This window comes from Canis lupus, chromosome 15 (genome assembly GCF_048164855.1).
Source record: "Canis lupus baileyi chromosome 15, mCanLup2.hap1, whole genome shotgun sequence".
NCBI lineage: Eukaryota > Metazoa > Chordata > Mammalia > Carnivora > Canidae > Canis > Canis lupus.
Window position 1 is genome coordinate 46,973,400 of NC_132852.1, and position 10,031 is coordinate 46,983,430.

A 10,031-nucleotide genomic window follows, 5' to 3' on the forward strand; every position below is an offset into this window, starting at 1 on the left:
TTATTTATTTATTTGAGAGAGAGAGATCACAAGCAGGGAGAAGGAAGATAGGGAGGAGACTCCCCACTAAGCAGGAAGCCTGATGCTTCCCAGGATCCCAGGACCAGGGATCATAACCTGAGCCAAAGACAGATGCTTAACCGACTGAGCCACCCGACTGAGCTTAACTCGTCATGTGGAATTTCTTTCTAACTATGATTCAAAAGCCTTGGCAAAAACACACAAACTTATTGATTCATGTGCCTACATAATAGTGATACACACCTACAAGTAAGAAAGAAAGAAAGAAAAAGAAAGAGAAAGAAGAAAGAAAGAAAGAAAGAAAGAAAGAAAGAAAGAAAGGAAGGAAGGAAGGAAGGAAGGAAGGAAGGAAGGAAGGAAGGAAGGAAGAAAGAAAGAAAGAAAGAAAGAAAGAAAGAAAGAAAGAAAGAAAGAAAGGAAGAAAGAAAGAAAGAAAGAAAAAGAAAGAAGGATAAGGGACTCCAGGCTGGCTCAATTGGTGGAGCATGGGACTTTTGATCTCAGGGAGTTGTGAATCTGAGCCCCACACTGGGTTCAGAGATTAGTTAAAAATAAAATCACTAAAAACAGGGATCCCTGGGTGGCGCAGCGGTTTGGCGCCTGCCTTTGGCCCAGGGCGCGATCCTGGAGACCCGGGATCGAATCCCACATCGGGCTCCGGGTGCATGGAGCCTGCTTCTCCCTCCGCCTATGTCTCTGCCTCTCTCTCTTTCTCTCTCTGTGACTATCATAAATAAATAAAAATTTAAAAAAATAAAAAAAATAAAAAAAAAATAAAATCACTAAAAACAAACAAAAAGGGGTGCCTGAGTGGCTCAGTCAGTTAAGCATCTACCTTCTGCTTGGGTCACGATCCCAGGGTCCTGGGATGGAGCCCCGCATTGGGCTCCCTGCTCAGGTGAGAGCCTGCTTCTCCCTCTCCCACTCCCCCTGCTTGTGCTCTCTTTGTGTCAAATAAAAAAATAAAATCTTTTAAAAAAATAATAAAATTTGAATAACAAACTAGAAAATATTTGTAACCCGTATAATAGGCAAATGACTAATCTATCTAATCTGTAAAGTTTCTAGGAAATTGAAAGGTAAGAGACCAACAACGCATTGTAATAATAGACCAAAAAAAAAAAAAAAAGCAGAAAAACAAACTGATACTAAACATATGAAACGATGTTTAATTTCACGCATATGGAAAGAAATGCACATCAAATTGCATTCAGGTATGATTCCTCTTCTATCCGGTTTTTTAAACCCAAAAGTATGCCTCTGACAGATTTTAGCCATGCTCATATGCTTAGAAAGACAGAAGAGTAAGAGTGTTAACATTTTTTGAACTGCTACTCCAGATGCCACTGTTTCCACTCAGAATGCCAAGGACCCCCTTCTTTCCTCCATAGCTCTGAATAAGAGCACATACACACAGAGAAGGAGTCATCTGGGCAAACCATCACCTCTTCCTCCGAAGCAGAGAGCCCACTAGTAAGTCAGGGTAAAGAATGCAGCAGGAACCAAGGTCAAAATGGAGCCCCCCAAACCTTCTCCCTGAGTGGAGGACTGTCTGGCCCAGAGTGAACCTTTGCTCATGGGCACCACATCAGACCAAGACAGGTGAGCCCTGAAGAGGAAAACTCACCCAAGTTGGCCAGAAACAGGCCTTCTCTGGTCAGCTTAGAGTGTGAAAACAGGAAGCCCCAGGCAGGCAACACATGTGTCCAGGGAGATCCAGAAACGGAAGAGATGGGACATGGAACCTATTTCCTGATTTGAGGCAAAGAAACTCTAGTCCAAAAAATAAAAAATAAATAAAAATGAAGAAAGAAAGAAAGAAAGAAAGAAAGAAAGAAAGAAAGAAAGAAAGAAAGAAAGAAAGAAAGAAAGAAAGAAAGAAAGAAAGAAAGAAAGAAAGAAAGAAAGAAAGAAAGAAAGAAAGAAAGAAAGAAAGAAAGAAAGAAAGAAAGAAAGAAAGAAAGAAAGAAAGAAAGAAAGAAAGAAAGAAAGAAAGAAAGAAAGAAAGAAAGAAAGAAAGAAACTCTAGTCCAATATCTGGAAACAGTGGATGTCAGGCTTTCCTCCAACCTCTTTTTTCCTAATTACTTCTGTTTCTGTGAAAAGGGGTGAATGTTATTCTCTTCCTGGGAAGTGGAATTTAAATATTCTCTCCTTTGGAAATTAAAGAGCAAGAGAGATTCTCTCTGAAAAGAGTAGGGGACTCTTGGGAATGCTGCTTTTGGGTAGTTTCTCCCAGAAGCCAGCTACCACCCTGTGAGGGCTCAGACTGAAGAGTGGACCACACGTGGGCATTGGAGTCCACAGTCCCTGCTGCGCTGCCAGCCCACAGCCAACAGCCACTCGCAGCCTCTGTGTGAAGCGTCTTGAACATTGCAGCTTAGCTGGGACCCCAGGTGACTACAAGTCCCGCCAACACCACCTGAAGTAGGACCATCCGACAAGCCAGTCAACCCACAGATTTTTTTTTAAATTTAAATTCAATTTGCCAACATATAGTATAACACCCAGTGTTCATCCCATCAAGTGCTCTCCTCAGTGCCCATCACCCAGTTACCCCATCCCCACCCCCCTCCCCTTCTGCAACCTTTGTTTGTTTCCCAGAGTTTGGAGTCTCATGGTTTGTCTCCCTCTCTAATTTTTCCCCACTCAGTTTCCCTCCTTCTCTTATGGTCCCTTTCACTATTTCTTATATTCCACATATGAGCGAAGCCATATGATAATTGTCTTTCTCCAATTGACTTATTTCACTCAGCATAATCCCCTCCAGTTCCATCCACATTGAAGTAAATGGTGTGTATTTGTCCTTCCTGATGGCCAAGTAATATTCCACTGTATATATAGACCACATCTTCTTTATCCATCTATCTGTCAAAGGACATTAAGGCTTCTTCCACAGTTTGGCTATTGTGGATATTGCTGCTATGAATATTGGGGAGCAGGGGTCCCATAGTTTCACTACGTCTGTATCTTTGGGGTAAATACCCAGTAGTGCACTTGCTGGGCCATAGGGTAGTTCTATTTTTAACTTCTTGAGGAACCTCCACACTGTTTTCCAGAGTGGCTGCACCAGCTTGCATTCCCACCAACCGTGTGAGAGCAACCCACAGATTCTTGAGAGGTAATGAAATAAAGGAAATGTTATAAATACAATTATATTAGATTATATATATGACCTATTAATTAACTGGCAAAAAATTATCAGTGCTTTTATATTACCCTAAGGACCTCAATCATACAATTGGTTTGTATATGTTCCTGAAAAGAAGGGTGCACCTTCTTTAACTGAAGTATACCTGTGCCTTTCTTTGGTCTATATTCTGAGACTTTAGCCACCAAAGTACCTAAGACCAGCAAAGATTCTGAGCTTCAGGGGAGTTGACAACAGCCGTACAGATGTCAACAAAGCAATTTCCCCCTGTAGATAAGAAACAACCTTCTACGCTGCACAAGTGAACAAAGAGCCACAGTGCAACTATTAGAAGATGGCCCTATTTATGATGAGGCTGGCCTTCTAGCCAAACCCTTGTCAAAGCAATAATTTGCCTGTTGCTCTGTGCTGTGTGGTTGTTGGAGCCGGTTCTCTGATTGCAGCCCACTAAAGCTTCTATGCAGCCATTCTAGTACTGCCTGGTTTGGAAGACGAGGAGACAAATGGAACTGTGGGGTATTTAAAAACACAGACTTATTGGCATGTGCCTGTGTGGCTGACTCTTGGTTTTGGCTCAGGTCATGATGGAGATTGAGCCCTGCATGGGGTCCCACGCTCAGCCCAAGAGTCTGCTTACGGATTCTTTCTTCCTCTCTCCCCTTGTTCATGCTCTCTCTCTCTCAAATAAATTAATTAATTTAAAAAAACAATGAATAAGCTTATTTCCAAACCAGTGGCCTCTAATTTTACAGTTTGCCTCAGGCTCAGATGAAGGAGAAGCACAGTGTAACTGCTACTTGTGTGAAGAATGGGCAGCAGATTTTGCTATAGTGTTATCCTAGCACTTTCTACACAAGAGTTATGTGTGCCATCGAATGCAGAAATTTGGCCACTTTCTTAGAGGAAAGTTTTGGATGTTGCATTTCCAGTGAAATTGGTAACTTATCAAGTGAAGTCCCCAAATGAGGATCCAATATTAGAATGACCTTTAGTACTCCAGCTATAAGAAACAAACAAGTCACTGCTCTCAACCTGCGTGAGAAGACACCCAACAACATGAAACCACAAAGACCAAAGTAATAACTCATTATCAAAAATTAAAAATAGCTCCTAAAAGATAAAGAATGAAGCTCAAAGCTACAAAACAAGAAGCATAGCACAAAACATCTGTCATCCCACATCACAAGATTCCGAGAAAGAGGGAAGATCAATAGGTAGAGAAGGAACTGACAGCCACAAACCACTGAAATAACAAGCAGCAACCAGCACATAGCCAGAAAAAAAGAAGTGGAGAACATTCCAAAGGAGACAGCCCTTCTCCAGGAGCTGGAAGATTTATAATGGAGTCTTTTAACTACTCACAGAAAACAAGCAGGATACCAAAAATAAGTACAAATATATCTTCTTGCTGAACCTGATGGAGTTCCCTGAATATTTTGGGATCCACACTCGATGTTTATCTGCACTTTATCCAATATTCTGAATATGTGGGAAAGTTTTAAATTAAGTTTATTAAATGGACTTTTCCTACCTTTTAACATAATGTGGGGCAGGACACTCGGGAAGTAAGGGGCTTTTTTCACCAAAGGTTGGCAGACTAAAAGAGAAATGTCATTGTTGTCCACAAGGACATGAGTAAAAGCATCTTAAAAGTTTTAAAAGAGAGGAGAGCCAAGAGAAGAGAATGGTCAAAATGAAAGAGGAAGGCTATGGGCTGATTCCTGTACTCTGCACAATCTCCAAGAAAGTTTCTAAAATTTAAAAAAAAAAAGGAAGAAAAAGCTGAATATGAATAATAGCTTTTGAATACACTATCTTAAAAAGAAACAGCAAAAACACTGCATTTTAGGCTTTCAGAGGCATAGGCTGAAACAGAAACAGTGCATAATTTCTTAGAAATGAGGAAACAGAAAAGGCTGAGGAAGAAGTAAAGGGAACTCTTAGAAATTGTGGGGAGGACTTGGAGGTCTCAAGTATTTTGTAATGATGGCTTGGACCAAATTTAACCAATTCATCAAGAGTAAGAGTACTTGACTGACATCTGAGAGACAAAAACTGAGGGCCTTGGACATATCAAATATTGGGATATAACTTAACAAGAAGGAGTTTCTAGAGTGCCTGGGTGGCTCAGTCGGTTAAGGATTCAACTTCAATTCAGGTCAGATCCCAGAGTCCTGGGATGGAGGCCCACATAGGAGTCTGCTTCTCCCTCTCCCTCTGTTCCTCCCCTCATTCATGTTATGCTCTCTTTCTGTCTCAAATAAATAAAATCTTTTTTAAAAAATAAATAAATAAGAAATAAACAGGGAGCCTCTTTCACCAAGGATTTTACAATGTACATGGGTATATAGACAAGAAATAGTAAGCCCTGGATCTAAGTATGCACAGAATGTGATAGAATAGGAGAGGTGCTTAAGCCAGCCTTGGGTGGGCCAGAAGCCTTTCCTTGAGGATATGAGACATCACCTGGGAGGCTCAGTTCGTTAAGTGTGTGACTCTTGATCTCAGCTCAGGTCTTGATCTCAGGGTCATGAGTTCAAGCTCCATGTTGGGCTCCTCTCAGGAAAAAAAGAAAAGCATGGTAAGTATCACATGGTAGATCACAGAAGTTTTCAGGAACTTATAGAGTTCATCTTTTGGGGAACCTCAGAAATACACTCAAGGGAGACAAACCAGAACTTGCAAGGACTCTCTGGAGGGCTCCAAAAGCAGGAAGAATGACAACTAGAAGAATATTCATAATGTAAATGGCTTCATTTTAAACTTATGGTAGTCTTATTACAGACACATTAGAAATATATTTCCTGGGCAGCCCCGGTGGCCCAGCGGTTTAGTGCCGCCTTCAGCCTAGTGCGTAATCCTGGAGACCCGGGATCGAGTCCCACATCTGGCTCCCTGCATGGAGCCTGCTCCTCCCTCTGCCTGTGTCTCTGCCCCTCTCTCTCTCTGTCTCTCTCTCTCTCTCTCTCTCTTTGTCTGTCATGAATAAATCAATAAAATCTTTAAAAAAAAAGAAAGAAATATATTTCCAAAGGCTATGATTAGGGCATAACACCTGCCCCTGGCTTGACCCCTTTTCATCTAGTCTACTTGCTGTCCTTCTAACCTGTCAGGAAACAGGCACGCCATCCCACCCACTAACATTTATGAAGACACAGTTAGGTGAGAAGCCATAAACAGGAAATATTTGCAGCTGAAGAGCAAAATGCTGTCTCGTTCACAAGTAGATTTCACACCAATCTATTAAGCATATCCTGTGTTTGTTCTCAGAAAAAAAAAAAAAAAGCAAAAACTATGACCACAAAGGCTTCTGGTTAGCATCGCATTGCCTCTCTGGGAAATTGGAAGGTGACATATGCTGATGTCTCTGTCTGCTGGAAAGGGGCATAATATGCCCGCAGGGAAGGCTGGACCAATGGAGCCACGGATCAACCATTGTAATGATGGGATAGGAAGACGAGATTCAGATTTTCTGTCTTTTCAGAATTAGCACTTTTTTTTCTTTTACCCTAGAAGTTAAACTCACCACAAATGCCACATCCCACACAACGCCTTTCTCAGGGCAGGTAGTGAGAGGAGAGAAAATGAAAGGGGTCGGCATGAGGAAAGGAAGGCTTGAGAGAAGTCTGAGGACACTGGATGACTCCATGTGACAAAGAGGTACATGCACAGTGCATTAGCAAAACAGAAGCACTGTGAACAAGGAAAAACCACTTCTTTGGAAGTTACTTCTCCTACTCTCTAGTTCAAAGACAGCTGGAACATCTGGACATCCTTCAATACATCACATTGATCCATTGTACCAGGGTCTTTCAACCTCAGTACTACTGACATATTGGGCCAGATAATTCTTTGTTATGAGGGCTGTCCTGAGTGTTGTAGGACGTTTAGCAGCACCCCTGGCCTCTACGTGCTATATGCCAGTAGCACCTCCATGTTGTGACAACCAAAAGTGTCTCTAGAGATTTCCAAGCCTATCTTTTGGGGCAAAGTCACTCCCAGTCGAGAGCCACCCCATTACCTCCATGATACCTCACTGAACAGGCAGGATGAGCGATTCATGGCCAGCATTTTTAAAAGATTTTATTTATTTATTCATGAGAGACACACAGAGAGAGGCAGAGACATAGGCAGAAGGAGTAGTAGACTCATTGCAGGGAGCCCGATGTGTGATTTGATCCTAGGACCCCAGGATCACGCCCTAAGCCAAAGGCAGATGATCCATATCTGAGCCACCCAGGTGTCCCCATAGCCAGCATTTAGAGCCTTGCTAAGACACATACGCTGGAGAGAGTCCTGGAGTCTTACCACGGTCTCAGATCCTTTAGGAATAAGAATGGAGTCATCCAGTGTCCCCAGACTATCCCTCAGAAATGAAAGCTGAAGGTTAGGGGAAAGTGAAGAGACCATGGAGGAAGACCATGAGTACCAGTTGCACGCAGCCCAAGATTGAATGCCACGACAAGGGCCTTAATGCATCCTAGAAATTTTCCTCTTTAAGTTGCCTTGCAGGAAGAGATGCCCAGTGAAACCCTGTAGGAACTGGTCTCCAAACACATGGAGAAATGACTCTGCAGGGAGAATGCCAGTCGACTGCGACAGCTATGAAGGCACACCACTCGTGAAGGTGTTCCCTTCAAGAAAATTTAGTCAAGTCAAATCTTTGACAAGGAAGCCAAGAATACATGGGGAAAGGATAGTCTCTTCAATAAGTGGTGTTGGGAAACTGGATATCCACATGCAAAAGAATGAAATTGGACTCTCATGTTATTCAAAAATTAACTCGAAATGAAATAAAGATTTAAGCGTAAGACCTGAGATGGTAAAACTACCAGAAGAGAAGTCAGGGAAGCACTCCTTGAGATTGGTTTGGGCAATGATTTCTTTTGCACAGACAACAAAGACAGACATAGACAGGTGGAATAATGTTCAAGTAAGCTTCGGCATGGCAAAAGAGATAATTAACAAAATGAGAAAGCAGCATACAGGATGGGAGGAAATATTTGCAAATGATATCCCTGAGAAGGAGTTAATATCCAAAATTTATAAGGCGTTCATACTTCTCAATAGCAACAAGAAAACAATCTGATTAAAACATGGGCAGGGGCACCTGGGTGGCTCAGTGGTTGAGCATCTGCCTTCAGCTCAGGTCGTGATCCCGGGGTCCTGGGATCAAGACCTCGTAGGGCTCCTCATAGGGAGTCTGCTTCTCCTTCTGCCTATGTCTCTGCCTTCTCTGTGTGTCTCTCATGGATAAACAAATAAAATCTTTAAAAAACAAACAAAAAGCAGGCAAAGGACTGGAATAAATATACTTCCACAGAAGAAATACAAATGGCCAGCAGGTGCATGAAAAGATACTCACCATCACTGATCATCTGGGAAATGCAAATCAAAATCACAAGGAAATATAACCTCACAAACCTGTCAGAATGGTTATTATCAAAATGACAAGAAATAACGGATGTCCATGAGAATGTAGAGAAAAGGGGACCATGTACACTGTTGGCGGGAATGTAAATTGGTGCAACCACTGAAGAAAACAGTGTGCAAGTTCCTCAAGAAATTAAAAATAGGAGGCAGCCACGGTGGCGCAGCGGTTTAGCGCTGCCTGCAGCCTGGGGTGTGATCCTGGAGACCCAGGATCGAGTACCGCATCAGGCTTCCTGTATGGAGCCTGCTTCTCCCTCTGCCTGTGTCGCTGCCTCTCTCTCTCAATCTGTGTGTGTGTCTCTAGGAATAAAATAAAATAAAATAAAATAAAATAAAAATAAGGACACCTGGTTGGCTGAGTTGGTGGGGCGTTCAACTTTTTTTTTAAAGACTATTTATTTATTCATAGACACACACACACACACACACACACACAGAGGCAGAAGATAGAGAGAGAAGCAGGCATTATGCAGAGAGTCTGACATAGGACTCGATCCAGGGTCTCCAGGATCGCGCCCTGGGCTGCAGGTGGCGCTAAACCGCTGCGCCACCGGGGCTGAAGGGCGTTCAACTCTTAATCTCGAGGTCGTGAGTTCAAGCCCTGTATTGGGTATAGAGATTACTTAAGAATAAAATCTTTAAAATAAAAAGAAAAGAAATTAGAAAGAGATCATATGATCCACCAATTCCACTTCTAGGTATATATCCAAAGAAAATGAAATCAAGATCTTGAAGGCTGTCTGCACCCCCATGTTCACTGCAACATTATTCACAATATCCAAGACATGAAAACAACCTCAGGGTCTGTCAACAGATGAAGGGATAAAGAATAGTATATATAGGCAGTGGAGTATTCTTCAGCCATAAAAACAAAACAAAACAAAACAAAACAAAAAAACAAGGAAATCATGCTGTCACAGCATGAGGCATATCTTGAGGGCACTATGCTCAGTGAAATAAGTCAGGCAGAGTAAGACAAATACTCCATGATCTCGCTTACTAAAAAAGTCTAACTCGTAGAAACAGAGAATAAGATGATGGTGGTTGGGGGCTGGCTGGGGGGTGGGGAGATGGTAGATATTAGCCCATGGATGAAAACACCCAGCTATAAGATGAGTAACTTCTGGGGATCTGATGTACATCACTTAAAAAAGAAAAGGAAGGAAAATTCCACTCTGCTCCAAGGAGGGCAGTAAGCTGGCAGCCACCAGCTGCAACGCTTTCAGGACCCACCTCAGCTTTTGGGCCCAAACCATGCCCTTTCCTGGCAGCCCCCAGCCAAGGGCTGAGCACAGTGGAGGCGCCAGTGTCTGCCCAATGCAGGACATCATCACTACGCATCAGTCCTTGCCCTTGAACTCTCTGTTCAGATGGCGCTGGCTTGTCAAGTGTGCAGCTCCCCGTACACAAGCAGCGTCTCCCCACT